The sequence below is a fragment of the Scyliorhinus torazame genome, chromosome 23 (genome assembly GCF_047496885.1).
Source record: "Scyliorhinus torazame isolate Kashiwa2021f chromosome 23, sScyTor2.1, whole genome shotgun sequence".
Taxonomy (NCBI): Eukaryota; Metazoa; Chordata; class Chondrichthyes; order Carcharhiniformes; family Scyliorhinidae; genus Scyliorhinus; species Scyliorhinus torazame.
The window spans coordinates 14,559,322-14,575,089 of record NC_092729.1 but is presented as its reverse complement, the minus strand read 5'-3'; the positions used below and the strand labels follow the sequence as shown (position 1 = coordinate 14,575,089).

General features: G+C 46.5%; 1 long non-coding RNA gene across 1 annotated transcript; it reads right to left on the bottom strand.

The window, feature by feature from the left end:
- Positions 1 to 12,002: 12,002 nt before the first annotated feature.
- Positions 12,003 to 12,789, bottom strand: LOC140399702 (uncharacterized). The gene is made up of 3 exons (XR_011937796.1): positions 12,761 to 12,789; positions 12,464 to 12,597; positions 12,003 to 12,128 (listed from the first exon to the last, which is right to left on the bottom strand). It is a non-coding gene; the product is annotated as an uncharacterized lncRNA (long non-coding RNA).
- Between the last annotated feature and the right edge of the window lie 2,979 nt (positions 12,790 to 15,768).

Sequence of the window (15,768 nt, the reverse complement as noted above, 5' to 3'; positions counted from 1 at the left end):
GCGGGAAAGGCTGCAGGCACAATCTACGCAGCAGGATCCCAAAAGCAAAGTGATGTCAGCCTTTATCCACATTACCCCATGCCCTGAAAATGCGAAATCCCTCATTCAAAGACGCAGCGCGTAGTGGGGAGGGGAACTGATCAATTCCTCAAAATTGTGCAGGCTTCAGTGAGATCGACGAGCTGTATTAAACATCCGCCCCCCCCCTCCCCCATTATTCAAAGCGCCCTGTAGAACTCCTTCTAGCCCATGGGTTTCGCCCTGGATCAGATTGAGAGCGATGTGGGCAGCTCCTCCAGCCACACAGGGGAATTAAGTCTCTCGGCGCCCTCCAAGCTGACTTGCGGTAGGTCTGCCAGAAGATTCTGCAAGCATTCTCGCTGGATGGGTCCGTGGAGAAGAGGGTACTCTTGCAACTTTGATGTTGGGCCCTGATGCCACTCGGATCCAAATGGAGGGCCACATCGTCAGCCAGCCGCGTAAGGGGCTGCCGACGGACACCGCACCTTTTTTCCAGCGAGTGGAAGATGTGACAGGCACAGTGCCTGTCCATGAGGATCTGGATCTGGCACCTCACGCATGCGCAACGGAGCCTCACAAGTTGCAGGTGTGACAGCACGTCTTTGCATCAGTCGCAGAGCTGGGTCCTCATCGGTCTGAGTCCAGCTCGTGAGTCTTGCCCACGTCCCACCCTCGCCTCAAGGACGGGAAGCCTGCCCGCTTCCTTCTCTAACAAGTCCGGAAGTGTCGAAACGAGCCAAGGCACCGCTCGTCCTCCAGCAGCAGATTGTTAAATTGCGTGTACGCAGATGATGGAGCGAGCCTCCCGACACAGCGTGGTGATCCGACTCCAGCGGGATCGAGGGCAGCTGCGCCATAGAAATGAAGAGTTGGTCGACTTTGGGCATTCTCACACTTGGCCTCATAAGGATAATGGCGTTGGAGTCAGGATGGGGAGTTCGCTTGAACCAAGTCGAAGAACACGACCAGGTTCCTTAGCTGCAGCACGGCAGGGGAGTCACACTGGCTAATTAGGCGATCGCTGGTCCGAAGGTGCGATTACCCACCCTCCCCTTGCCCCCCCGGCAGTAGTGCAAACATGTCTGTCTGTCTGTCTCTCTCTCCCCCTGCCAGTCTGTCTCTACCTCTCTCTGACTGCCTGAATCTGTCTGTCTCTGTCTCTGTCTCTCTCCCCCTGTCGGTCTGTCTCCACCTCTCTCTGACTGACTGACTCAGGCTGTCTCTCTCTCACTGCCTCCGTCTTCTGTCTGTTCCTGTCTCTGTCTCTCCCCCCCCCATGTCGGTCTGTCTCAACCTCTCTCTGACTGCCTGACTCTGTCTGTCTCTGTCTGTCTGTCTCTCTCTCTCTCTCTGCCTCTATCTTCTGTCTGTCTCTCTCTCTCTCCCCTGTCTGTCGGTCTGTCTCTCTCTCTCCCCCCCCGTCGGTCTGTCTCTACCTCTCTCTGACTGCCTGATTCTGTTAGTCACTGCTTGCCTCTCTCCCTCTGCCTCTGCCTGACTCTGGCTATCTGTCTCTCACTGCCTCCATCTTCTGTCTGTGCCTGTCTCTATCTCTCTCTGACTGCCTGACTCTGCCTGTCTCTCTGTCACTGCCTCTCTCCCCCTGCGCTGCCTGTCTCTCTTCACCTGTCGGTCTGTCTCTACCTCTCTCTGACTGCCTGACTCTCTGTTTCTGCCTCTATGTTGGGTTATCGTGTGCTCCCTCAGTGTTGTAATTGGGTATCGGCTGCTCCCTCAGTGTTGTAATTGGGTATTGGGTGCTCCCTCAGTGTTGTAATTGGGTATCGGGTGCTCCCTCAGTGTTGTAATTGGGTATCGGGTGATCCCTCAGTGTTGTAATTGGGTATCGGGTTTCTGCCTCAATGTCATTTCCTGCCTTTTCCTCAGATCCTTTGATTCACTCAGGGACCATTGTCCATGAGAATGATAAAGGCAGACAGACACCCACAGCAAAATTTCAAAATCACTTGGGCATAGAGATGGAGTGCTCGAATCTGCAGCGTTACAGATCTGGAAGGTGGGATATGGTTACAGAGGCAGAGAGGTTTACAGCATGGAAATCGGCCCTTCGGCCCAACTTATCCATGCCGCACAATGTTTACCACGAGGCTTGTCTCAATTGCCAACATTTGCCCAACATCCCTCCAGACCAATTTTTCGGATATGCTCTCGAAATGCTTTTTTAAAGACCGTAAGACCATAAAACCATCAGACATAGGCGCAGAATTAGGCCACTCGGCCCATCGAGTCTGCTCCGCCTCTGAATAATGGCTGATATTTTCATCCCCATTCTTCTGCATTCTCCCCATAAGCCCTGATCCCCTTAAGAAGACAACATTGTACCCGCTTCCATTACTTCCTCTGACAACTCGTTCCAGACACTCAGCACACTCTTTGTGAAGAAATTACTCTCTGAACACTGTAACTTTAAACCTCTTGTTTTACACTCCCCTATCTTTGGGAAAATATGTTGACGATGTACATTACCTCTGCTCTATTAACATTATAGACCTCGAGAATTTCACCCCTATGCCTCCTACACTCCAGGGCAAAAGGTCCCAGCCTACCAAACGCACCTTATAACTCAAAATATCAATTTCCGCTAGCATCCTTGTGTAACGTTTCTGCACTATTTCTAGTTTAATAATATCATCTCTATAATAGTGAGACCAGAACTGTACACAGTATTCCAAGTGTAGACTTACTTCTGTCTTGTATAACTTCAACAAGGCGTCCAAACTCCTATATTCAATGTTCTGACCATGTGTCTGTATAACAGTAATGATGGGCACAGACACAGTAAGTGACGGTGAGCTGCCTTGTTGATCCGCTGCTGTCCGTGAGGTGAGGGTATACCCAACGTGCTTTTAGGGAGTTCTTGTCCTTCAAGATGATAGTGGCCGTGCGTTTGGAAGTTGATGTGTGAGGAACGTTGTTGTTTTACTGCAGTGCAGCATTTTCGGATGGTAAACAGGGCTGCCACCGTGCGTTTGAGGTGCAGGGATTGAATGTTTCTGGAAGGGGGAGCAATCAAGCGCGATACTTGGTCCAGTCTTGTGTCGAACTACTTGAGTGCTTTTCGTGATTATGTGGAACACTGTATCATGTACAGAACACAAACTGGATTATTACATTTGCCTGAGTAAATAATTGTTATAGGTCAGGGTTAAGAAACTCCAAACAATGTTATGAAGTCCAACTGACCGACAATCTTGATGTTGAATTTGGCTGGGATGAGCACAAGAGCCTTCCCTTCAGGTGTGATTCAACAGTCTTCCTAAATACTTTAATCAACACAAGCTTTATTCTAAGAACTTAGTTAACATATGTATATAAACAAACACAGAAAAAAATATTATCAATTACAAAAATAACGACACCACATAGCTACAGTAATCTATGTATAATACTCAATGAATTCCACCTTAACTGTTCCAAATCCAAAGCAAAATCCCATGAACGACCAACCACATTTCAAGGGCGTGGCCCAGCACTCTGCTGTCTCACTTGAGTAAGACTGACTTTTCCTGAGATTCTAATTTCGTCTCATCAGGTTTAAAAACATTCCGGAGAGAAAACTGTATATTTTTTAATTTACCAAAGCAGATAACTATAAAAAAATGTTTACTGAGTCAGATATTAATAGTGAAAATAGATAAACAGGCCAAAACACTTCGTTTCTCTGTCTGAGTCCACAATAATCAAAATTGAAAGCGAAAGTAAAAACATCACACAACCGCAGCTCAGCTTTACCCACAAAATTACCTGAAGCCATGTGATGAGACAAAACCTCTCTTAAAGGCACACTCCCACGACATAATCTCGTTTCTAAATTATAAAATCAGATAATCAATAAAGAAAATATCCTTAATGCACTTTTCCTCCATTTAAGTTGTGAATAATTGACAAAGTGTGTTAGAGAATATGGCGAACTGGTACACGAAAATAATCTTTCCCTCAATGTCAACAAAACGAAGGAGATTGTCATCGAATTCAGGAAGCGTAGAGGAGAACATGCCCCGGTCTACATCAATGGGAATTAACTTCAAAGCCTTCAATCTTTTAAGTGTTTAGATCACCAACAACCTGTCCTGGTCCCCACATGCCGATACAATAGTTAAGAAAGATCACCAACAACTCTACTTTCTCAGAAGACAAAAGAAATTTGGCATTTCAGCAAGACTCTCACCAACCTTAACAGATGCAGTATATGATGCATTCTTCCTGGTTGTATCACAGCTTGGTATGGATGCTGCTTTTCCCCAACACTGCAGGAAACTACAAAATGTCATGAATGCAGCCCAATCCATCACGCAAACCAGCCTCCCAACCATTGACTGTATCTATAATTCCCGCTGCCTTGGAAAGGCAGCCAGCACAATTAAGGACCCCACGAACCGCGGACATACTATCTTCCATCTTCTTCCGTCAATAAACATGCACAAAAGATTGAGGTCACGTACCTACCGACTCAAGAACAGCTTCTTCCCTGCTGCCATCAGACTTTAAAATGGACCAACCTTGTATTAAGTTGATCTTTTCTCTACACCCGAGCAAGAACTGTAACATTACATTCTGCAGTCGCTCCTTCCTTCCCTATGTACGGCATGTGTTCTCTGTATAGCATGCAAGAAACCATTCTTTTTACTGTCGACTAATAATGTGAGAATAATAACTCTAATCAAATCAAAGAGGTCAGTAATTGTGCGGAGCTGGAATCGAACTTGGGTTTCCGCAGTGAGAACCAGAAAGCAAACACGTGGCACAAGGCGCATTAAAAATTAATTTTAGTGCAACCTCTAAAAAATGCACCTACTTCTAATTTAGAAATCTGGGTCTGGTTTTCATCAGTGCAAAACACATGTTTTGGAAATATTAAAAACGCCAGACAGCGCCCACGGTGAGACAGGTCCGAACTTACAATTAAGTTGATGCTGTGAAGTAACCAGTGAGCTAAAGCTGACGCTGGCCTCAGGCACGGATACGATGTTTATAAAGCAGGCATTTTCAAAGTGGAGGTGGCGACACGCAGGTGGGTCGCGGGCAGATGTCGGGAGGATCACGGGGCCAGCCGTTGTGGCGTTCATCAGTGCTCATGCGGCCCGGAGTGTTGGGACCTGAACTCGGGGTCAAAGTGAGATCGCGGATGGTGGCGGCTTTTGGCGCGGTGATCACTGATGATGAACAAAGGCTATTTTATCGATCTTTTTGGCAACCATAAACATTACTCACGTGATCTGGAGAGAGTCTATACCCCTCATGGTCTCACTATACACTGAACTGAACGATTGGCAAGGGATATAATGAGAGCCATGGGAATTCATCACATCGTCGCCCTCGAAGGATGACTGAAACTGTTTTGCTGACCATTAAGACTACATTAAAGCATTGAATCGATACAGCGATCAGTCAATCCCAATGACGGTTGACATCATTCGCTTGAAGAGTTACTGTAATGATGACTGAACAGGGGAGATATTCGGAGTTTACGAACTGAGGTACGAATTCCACACTTTCCTCCTCCAGAAATTGTCCTCTCTGGCTGATTCGATTGCTGATGAAATTTGGATGCTAACTATCATCTTTTCAATTCTAAATGAACTGAACCTCAAATAGCGAGAGAAGGATGGTGATTGCTTTCGGCTCTGTGAAGAAATCGCAGCTTTCCAAAACTCATTGACAGTTTGGCAATTGCGATGCAAAGCCTAAATCACTACATGTTCCCCACACTGCTACGGGACATCAAAGAAAACAGCATTAGTAAGGCAGGTGTGGATGGACTGGATAGACTGATTCCAAATGAAGCTGACTGAACTTCTGCGCCTTAGTTTTGACAGCGCATTAAAAAGACGGCACGAGTCAATCAAACTGTCAGCATTTTGGAGTAGCGTCTCCGAGGAGTATCCGGACCTGAGCCAAACAAGCATTTTGTTGCTTTTGCCCTTCACAACGACCTCCGTGTACGAGGTTGGATTTTCCGTCCTCACTAAGATGAAGACGGCACAAAGGACCCGGCTGAATCCTGCACCCGAAATGTGCATAGCCCTCTCCCCCTGTGAACCTGCTTGGATTGAGATTGTGAGGATCAAGCAGGCTCAGCTCTCGCATTAAAGGTAAGCAAAAATGGTGGGTCACGAATGACTGCCTTCCTAGGTCACGATGGCCGGCCGGCGTGGGTCCCGAAGGTTGGTCGTATGCTAAACATGGGTCCCTGGAAAAAAAAGTTTGAAAAACTGTTAAGAAGGCAAATGCAATGTTAGCTTTCATGTCAGGAGGGCTAGAATAAGACCAGGCATTCTGAGGATGTATAAAGCCCCATTCGGAGTACTGTGAGCAGATTTGGGCATCTCTCAGGAAGGATGTGCTGGCCTTGGAAAGGGTCCAGAGGGGGGGTCACAAGGATGATTCCTGGAATGAAGAACTTGTCGTATGAGGAACGTTTGAGGGTTCTGGGTCTGTACTCGTTGGAGTTTAGAAGGATGAAAGGGGATCTCATTGAAACGTAGAAGATACTGCGAGGCCTGGATAGAGTGGACGTGGAGAGGGTGTTTCCACTTGTAGGAAAAACTAGAACCAGAGGGCACCATCTCAGATTCAAGGGACGATCCTTTAAAACAGAGATGACGAGGATTCTTTTTCAGCCAGAGTGTGGTGAATCTGTGGGACCCTTTGCCGCAGAAGGCTGTGGAGGCCATTTCACCGAGTGACTTTAAGGCAGAGGTACATAGATTCTTGTTTAATAAGGGGTTCAGGGGTTATGGGGAGAAGGCAGGAGAATAGGGATGAGAAAAATATCAACCATGATTGAATGGCGGAGCAGACTCGATGGGCCGAGTGGCCTAATTCTGCTTCTATGTCTTATGGTCTTATGGTCTCATTACCGTGATCATACTCCCGTGGTGGGTAACATTGAGGGGAAACTCCAGGTGTTGGTCCATACCATCTCACAGCCAGGCGACACCAAATAACTTAAAAGTGCGTGACGTTTCGACGGAGGACATTCAATCCGATTGACCTCAGCGGCAATATGGATTAAAAGATCATTCAATCTCATTCGAACGCCTTTCCCCAGAGGGATGCATTTGATTCTTGTCACTCCCATTCCCTTATGAAACCACTGTTGTATCTGCCTCCACCGAAATCCCAGGCCGTGCACATCAGAACCACTCGCCGTGGGAATCGGTTAGTAGTTTACCGTTCGGGATGCTGGGATACGCTGGGGCTGAGTTATTGGATATAAAAGGTGAAGTTGTGAGATCCGTTCGACACGTCTAAAATTCCGTTAGGTCCGGATAATGCGGCTCTAAATGAACTGTATCCATGAATATAGAAAGAACTCTTGGATGTAACTTAGAAATCTTATCTTGCAGCCATATCCATCAGCAAGTAATGTGACAACTGGAACTGATAACCAGTGACAACATGGGGAGACCACACGGCCACTGACTCCTCTTCCACCATTCAACTTGATCACAGCTGAGCTTCTGCCTCAATGTAATATCCGGCCTGTTCCTCAGATCCTTTCATTCCTTTAAAGATCATTGTCCATAAAAATAATGGATGGAGACACCCACAGCAACATTTCAAACGGATTTGGACAGGGTGTGCTCCAATCTGTTGCATTCCAGAGATGGAAGGTGGGATAGAGTCATACAGGTTTGCAGCATGGAAACAGGCCCGTAGGTTCAACGTGCAAATGTCGCTCAGTTTTTACCACTTAGCCTGTCCCAATTGCCCTCATTTCACCCATATCCCGCTGTACTCATCTTACCCATTTAACTATCAAAACGTTTCTAAAAGCAAAATTGTAACCGCCTCGATTACTGCCAATTACAGATCGTTCCAGACACTCAACGCCTTCAGTGTTAAAAATTCCCATTTTTCTGTTTTAATAATGTCGTTTCTATAACAGAAATATGCACCGTATTTCAAGTGTGACATTACTAATGTCGTTTGAAACTTCAATTAGACGTCCCAACTCCTGTATTCAATGTCCTAACCCTGTGTCTGTATCACAGTAATGATGGGCACAGACACAGTACTGATGGAGCAAATATCCTCCTTCAGTGTTGTGAAATTCCAAGTACACTTCATGTTTGCAGTGGTTCCAAAAAGCAACAAAGTCACAAAAAGATGTTGAATATTATTCTGCTCAGGAGAACTGCAGGAAATAAAGCCTTCACCCGATACCAAGAGAAAGAAGACAGAAACAGAAATAGAACAAAGGGGAGTGTGAAACAGAGAAAGGGGCAGAGCGTTTGAAGCCAGGTTAGATTGCACCCCACTCCCTTCCACTTTACTGCATCAAGCACATTGTTTCTGTGTACCAGGAGTCCTGTTGTTAGAAATACTTTAGATCCAGGTTCCTCTGAAGCAGAAGTAACATGATGCCCTCCACCGGAAGAATTCAAAACGGTTCATAATAATAATAGCAATCGTTTATTGTCACAAGTAGGCTTCAATGAAGTTACTGTGAAAAATGCCTAGTTGTCACATTCCACCGCCTTTTCGAGGAGGCTGTTTCCGGAATTGAAGCTGCGCTGCTGACATTGTTCTGCATTAGAAGCCAGCTGTTTAGCCCACTGTGCTAAACCAGCTGCCAGAAATTCAAAGCGTTAAAGCGATCACTGTTATGGGATTTGCGAGTTGCTGGTTCGGGCAGTATTTAATTCCCATCTCTAGTTCTTCTCAAGAAAGTGGTGGTGAGCTGCCTTCTTGAACCGTTGCAATCCATGAGGCGCAGGTACACCCACCGTGCGTTTAGGAGGGAGTTTCAGGATTTTTTTCCGGGACCGTGAAGGAACGATTATATGAATCCAAGTGGGAATTGTGAGTGACTTGAGGGAAAACCTCCACCTACGGCCTTTTGTTGTCCTTCCAGAGGATAGTGGTTGTGGATTTGGAAGGTGCTGGCTCAGGATCCTTGATGAGTTACCGCAATGCATTATGGGATGGTGTGCAGGGCTGCCACTGTGCGTCCGCAGTTGAGGGATTCAATGTTTCTGGAAGGGGGAGCAATCAAGCGGGATGCTTGGTCCTGGATGGTGTAGAACATCTTGAGAGTTCTTGCAGATATGGCGTACAGTGTGTCACGTGAAAAACACAAAATGGATTCATTAATTTGCTTGAGTAAACATCCGCGTCTTAAATTCAAAAATGAGATAATCCATGAAGAAAATATTCTTAATGCACATTTCCTCCATTTAAGTGGTGAACAATTGACAAAGTGTGATAAGTAACTCCTCAGGGAATCTCCTTAATCCAAACAAAATTGCATTCGCCCAAGCTTTTGCAATGCCTAATTGCATCTCTGGTCCTAGAATTTTTGTTGTCCTTCAACCTAAGATTTTTCTTTATCCATGACTGCAGCAGTCGTGCACATCCTGGAACCCAGGCTTTTGGTTATTGGGCAGAGCTGGAATGGATTGGAATGGCTTATTGTGACGTGTACCGGGGTACAGTGACCCGCATTGTTCTGCGTACAGTTCTGACCGATTATTCTGTAAATGAAAAGAAAATACATCGGGTAAACATAAAATGCACCATGTAAATAGACAGGCACTGGCATCGGGTGAAGCACACAGGTGTCGTATTACTCAGTGGAGAAGCGTGCAAATAGATCAGACCAGTCCGGTTCGTTTAGGAGTCTGGTAACAGCGGGAATGAAGCTGTTTTTGAATCTGTTCGTGCATGTTCTCAGACTTCTGTATCTCCTGCCAGATGAACGAGGTTGCAAGTGTGAGTAGGCCGGGTGGGAGGGGTCTTTGATTCTGCTGTCCACTTTCACGGCAGCGGTAGGTGTAGACAGAGTCAATGGATGGGAGGTGAGTTCGTGTGATGGACTGGATATGTTCACGACTGTCTTTAGTTTCTTACGGACTTAGGTCGAGTATTTGCTATACCAGGCTATGCTGCTGCCAGATAGGATGCTTTCTCTGGTGCATCTACTAAAATCGGTAAGAGTCAGTGTGGACATGCCGATTTTTCTTAGTTTCCTGAGGAAGTATAGGCGCTGTAGTGCTTTCTTGGTCTTAGCGTGGACCAGGACATATGTTCTGTATGTGCACACCTAATAGTTTGAAGCTGTCAACCATCTCCACCACGGCTTCGTTGATGCAGAGAGGGGTGTATAAAATACTTCACTTCCTGAAGTCAATGACCAGCTTTTCAGTTTTGCTGACATTCAGGGTGAGATTATTGTCGTTAAACCACACCACTAGGTTCTCTCTCCGTCCAGTATTCTGACTCTTCGCTGTTCGTGATCCTACCCAATACAGTTGTATGGTCAGCAATCTTGTATGGCACTGTTTACACAGACTCTTTTTACAGTAGGGTGCGGTTCACATAAACACTGTTTACAGTATGCACTTCTTGCATATACTATTCATAGCAGTGTACGGTTTACATAAACACCGTTTACTGTAGGGCACTGTTTACGTCGACTTTACAGCAGTGTACGGTTTACATACACACTGTTTACTGTAGTGCGCTGTTGACATAGACTATGTTTACAACAATGTACAGTTCACATAAACACTTTTCACTGCAGGTCCGGTTCAGATAGACTCTGTTTACAGCAATGTCCGGTTGAAACATTGTTTACTGTAGGGCACTGTTTAAATTGACTATGTTTACTTTAGGCACTGTTTGCATAGAATGTTTACAACAGTGTACGGTTTACATTAACACTGTTTACTGTAAGGCATTGTTTGCAGCAGTGTACGGTTTACATTAACACTGTTTAGTGTAGTCCACTGATTACACAGACGTTGTTTACAGCAGAGTACGATTTACAGAAACACTGTTTACTGCTGGGCACTGATTACACAGACTCATTTTACAGCAGTGTACGGTTTACATTAACACTGTTTAGTACAAGGCACAGTTTACAAAGGGCCTGTTTACATTAATGTAAGGACTACTTTCACTCTGTTTACTGCATGGTGCTGTTTAAATACTGTTTACTGGAGGGCACTTTTACATAGACTGTTTCCAGTAGTGTACGGTTTAATTTCTCTGTTTACTATAAGGCACTGTTTTCACTGACTTTCCTTACAGCAGTGTACATTTTACATACACACTGTTTACTCTAGGGCACTGTTTACATAATGTGGAGATGCCGGCGTTGGACTGGGATGAGCAGAGTAAGAAGTTCAACAGCTTTGTTTCAAATGACTAGCTTTTGGAGCACTGTTCAATACAGCAGTGTACTTTTTACACAACAACTGTTTCCAGTAGATCACTGATTAAAAATGCTCGGTTTGCAGCAGTGTACGGATAACGTAAACCCTGTTTACCGTAGGGCTCTGTTCATCTTGACACCGTTTACATCAGTGGACGGTTCACATCAGCACTGTTTATGTTGGCACTGTTTATTTAGACTGTTTACTGTAGGGCATTGCTTAAATACTGGTTACTGTTTGGGACTTTTTATATAGACTCTGCTTACTGTATGGCACTGTTTCAATACTGTTTACTGTAGGGCACTGTTTGCGTAGACCCTGTTTATAACAGTTACGATTTACATAAACACTGTTTACTGGAAGGCACTGTTTACTTAGACTCCGTTTACAGCAGCCTACGGTTTACATAAACACTGTTTATTGTAGCGCACTGTTTACATAAACTCTGTTTATAGCAGCGTACGATTTACATAAACACTGTTTACTGGAAGGCACTGTTTACTTAGACTCCGTTTACAGCAGCCTACGGTTTACATAAACACTGTTTACTGTAGCGCACTGTTAACATAGACTCCGGTTACAGCAGTGCACGGTGTATCGAAACAATGTTTTCTGTAGTGCATTGTTGACATAGACTCTGTTTACAACAGTATCGGGTTTACATAAACACTGCTTACTGTGTTGTACTGTTTACACAGACTCTTATTACAGCAGGGTACGGTTTTCAAAAACTGTTAACTGTAGGGCACTCTTCACATAGACACTCTGACAGCAGTGAACGGTTTACATAGACACTGTTTACTGCAGGACACTGTTTACATAGACTCTGTTTTCCTGCAGAGTACAGTTTATGTTGGCAGTGTTTACTGTAGGGCGTTGTCCAAAGATTCCTGCTCACATTGCAGTCTTTCAAAATTCAAATTCCTGGGAAAAAGAGGGAGAAAGTTAACTAAACCACTGGAAAAGATTGAAACTATTTAATACAGCGAGAGCCCAGGGTTCCCTTTTCAGTTTTACAACTCCTCAGCAACATCCGAATACAAATAAGTCACAGCTTTCAACCAGAGGTTAAAAAAGATTGAGAGACAATTAATACTCAAAATCTTTTTATTATCACAATTAGGCTTACATTAATACTGCAATGAAGTTACTATGAAAATCCCCTTCTCTTGTGTTTCTTGCTGTCTCTCTGTACCTCTTATACATATTTATGTCTCCCTCCCTCACTCTCTTTGATCCCTCCAATATTAAAATTAAACCTCAGTCAGGGTAATAACCCGGGTGAAGCCTGCGGAACAGGCCTCAGCCAGCGCTCCCTCGGGAAGAATTCACACTCCCTCGTCCTCCTCACAGGATTCCCGACCTCCTTCCAGTTTTCCAAATAAAGATGCCTCTGGAGAAAAAAGGAGATAAAATTGGTGATAAAGACAATAACAGGGACATTTAAAAAAAATATACAAAACAGCACAACAGGAGTCCAACATTTCAAATCTCGAGCCAATCAGCAATATGTCAACACCCAAAATGCACAGCTCAAAACAGAGAGATTGACACACCCAGCGACACACACACACACACACACACACACACTGAAGCAGAGGGGTAATGTATTCAGTGTCGTGGGTTTTTAGTTTGTGAACTGAAGTCCCTCAGACACAGATATATCCTCAGTGAGCTGTGAGCAGACTCCACCCCTAGTCTCTGCCATGTGTGGAATGTCTGTCTCAGAGGACAGCTCTCTATTGACATGTAAATGAGTGACAAGAGATGCTGATCTCCTTGCTGCTCAGCCCCACACACACAGAATGTGACTTCAGCTAAACCTTGGCCTTCATCACACCAGTGTTGTTCACTGAGCAGGCCGGAAAATATGGGATTAAATGTAATTATTAGACAGGGACGTTCTTATTTTTTCTACCCAAGTGCAAAACCTCACATTTATCCATGTTATACTGCATCTGCCATATCTCTCTCTCACTAACTCCCCTCCCAATAGAATTGAATCATAATTTAAAATAGTATTGGGAAATGATTAGAAACAGTTTGGACTGAGATCTCCTCAGTGACCTGTGTGCTGTCCCCACCCCCGACTTTCTGTCAGGAATGTCCCCCTCGGTGTGTTTCCTGTGTCTGCAAAGGTAACACTTGTCCTGTCTATGGTTATGTTAATTCAGCAGACAGCCACAGATTCACAATGTCCTGTCCTTATTTCTGTCTTTGTTTGACATTTGTTCCCTCTGAATTTCTGACATGTTGGGAATGACCATTCGTCTGTCGCCTTAGGAAGGCTTTCCATAGAATGAGTAAAAACCAGCAAGAAATCACAGAATGTGAGTTAAACACAACTTCATTTCTGCCTCCATTTAGAGAGAAGATTCCTGGCCAGACAAACAAAGCTCATTGCAAAGTTTCACTTCATATTTTACTTGTTGTTCACGGACAGATTTTTCACTGAAATCTTCTGATGTCAATTCCTGAAATTAGAATTTATAAACAAACAATTTGGATTGAATGAAAACGGTCAGTTTGATAACCCTAATGCCCTGACTACCTCACGTCCTGGCACCCTCACACCATCACACCCTCATGTCCCCTACTCCTCACATCCTGACCCACTCCCGTCCCCGAAACCTCAGATCCTGACCCGCTGTGTACCTCTTTCTCTGTGTGTGTCCCTCACTCTCTCCGTGTGCCCACCTCTCTCTGTTCCTCTCTCCCTCTGTGTACCTGTTGCTCTCAAAGTGTCCTCTCACTCTATCCCTCTCTTTCATTGTCTACCTCTTTCTCTCTGTGTCACTCTCTCTGTCGCCCTCTCCCAAAAAGTTCCCCCCTCTCTCTGTCCCCCTCTCTCCCTGTCCCTCCATCTCTACCCCTCTCTCTCTTTGTCCCACTCTCGCTCACTGTGTACATCTCTCTCACTTTCTATCACTCTGTCTCTCTCTCTCCTTCTCTCGCTGTGTCTCTCGCTCTCGCTGTGTCCCTCGCTCTTGCTGTGTCGTCACTCTCGCTGTGTCCCTCGCTCTCGCTGTGTCCCTCGGTCTCGCTGTATCCCTCGCTCTAGCTGTGTCCCTCGCTCTCTGTGTACCCCTCATTCTCTGTGTACCCCTCACTCTCTGTGCGTCCCTCGCTCTCTGTGCATCCCTCGCTCTCTGTGCGTCCCTCGATCTCTGTGTGTCCCTCGCTCTCTGTGTGTCCCGCGCTCTCTGCGTGTCCCTCGCTCTCTGTGTGTCCCTTGCTCTCTGTGTGTCCCTCGCTCTCTATGTAGCCCTCGATCTCTGTGTGTCCCTCGCTCTCTGTGCGTCCCTCGCTCTCTGTGTGTCCCTCGCTCTCTGTGTGTCCCTCGCACTCTGTGTGTCCCTCGCTCTCTGTGTGTCCCTCGCTCTCTGTTTGTCCCTCGCACTCTGTTTGTCCCTCGCTCTCTGTGCGTCCCTCGCTCTCTGTGCATCCCTCGCACTCTGTGTGTCCCTCGCTCTCTGTGTGTCCCTCGCTCTCTGTTTGTCCCTCGCACTCTGTTTGTCCCTCGCTCTCTGTTTGTCCCTCGCACTCTGTTTGTCCCTCGCTCTCTCTGCGTCCCTCGCTCTCTGTGTTTCCCTCGTTCTGTGCGTGCCTCGCTCTCTTTGCGTCCCTCGCTCTCTGTGTGTCCCTCGTTCTGTGCGTGACCCTCGCTCTCTGTGCACCCTCACTCTCTGTGTCCCTCGCTTGCTGTGTGTTCCTCGGTCTCTGTGTGTCCCTCGCTCTCTGTGTGTGTCCCTCTCACTCTGTGTGTGTCCCTCGTTCTCTGTGTGTCCCTCGCTCTCTGTGTGTGTCCCTCGCTCTCTGTGTGTGTTCTTCGCTCTGTGTGTGCCCCTCGCTCTCTGAGTGTGTCCCTCGTTCTCTGTGTGTCCGTCGCTCTCTGTGTGTGTCCCTCGCTCTCTGTGCACACCTCGCTCTCTGTCTACCACGCTCTCTGTGTCTCCCTCGCTCTCTGTGCTTCCCTCGCTCTCTGTGTGTCCATCGCTCTCTGTGTGTCCCTCGCTCTATGTGCGCCCCTCACTCTCTGTGTGTCCCTCGCTCTCTGTGTGTCCCACGCTCTCTAAGTGTCCCACTCTCTCTGTGTGTTCCTCGCTCTCTGTGTGTCACTCGCTCCCTGTGTGTGTCCCTTGCTCCCTGTGCACCCCTCGCACTCTGTGTCCCTCGCTCTCTGTGTCCCTCACTCTCTGTGTGTCCCTCACTCTCTGTGTGTCCCTCGCTCTCTGTGTGTCCCTCGCTCTCTGTTTGTCCCTCGCACTCTGTGTGCCCCTCGCTCTCTGTGTGACCCTCGCTCTCTGTGTGTCCCTTGCTCTCTGTGTGCCCCTCGCTCTCTGTGTGTGTCCCTCGCTCTCTGTGTGTGCCCCTCGCTCTGTGTGTCCCTCGCTCTCTGTGTCCCTCGCTCTCTGTGTGTCGCTCGCTCTCTGTGTGTCCCTCAATCTCTGTGTGTCCCTCGCTCTCTGTGTGTGCCTCGCTCTCTGTGTGTCCCTCGCTCTCTATGTGTCCCTCGCTCTCTGTGTGCCACTCGCTCTATGTGTTTCCCTCTCTCTCTCTCTGT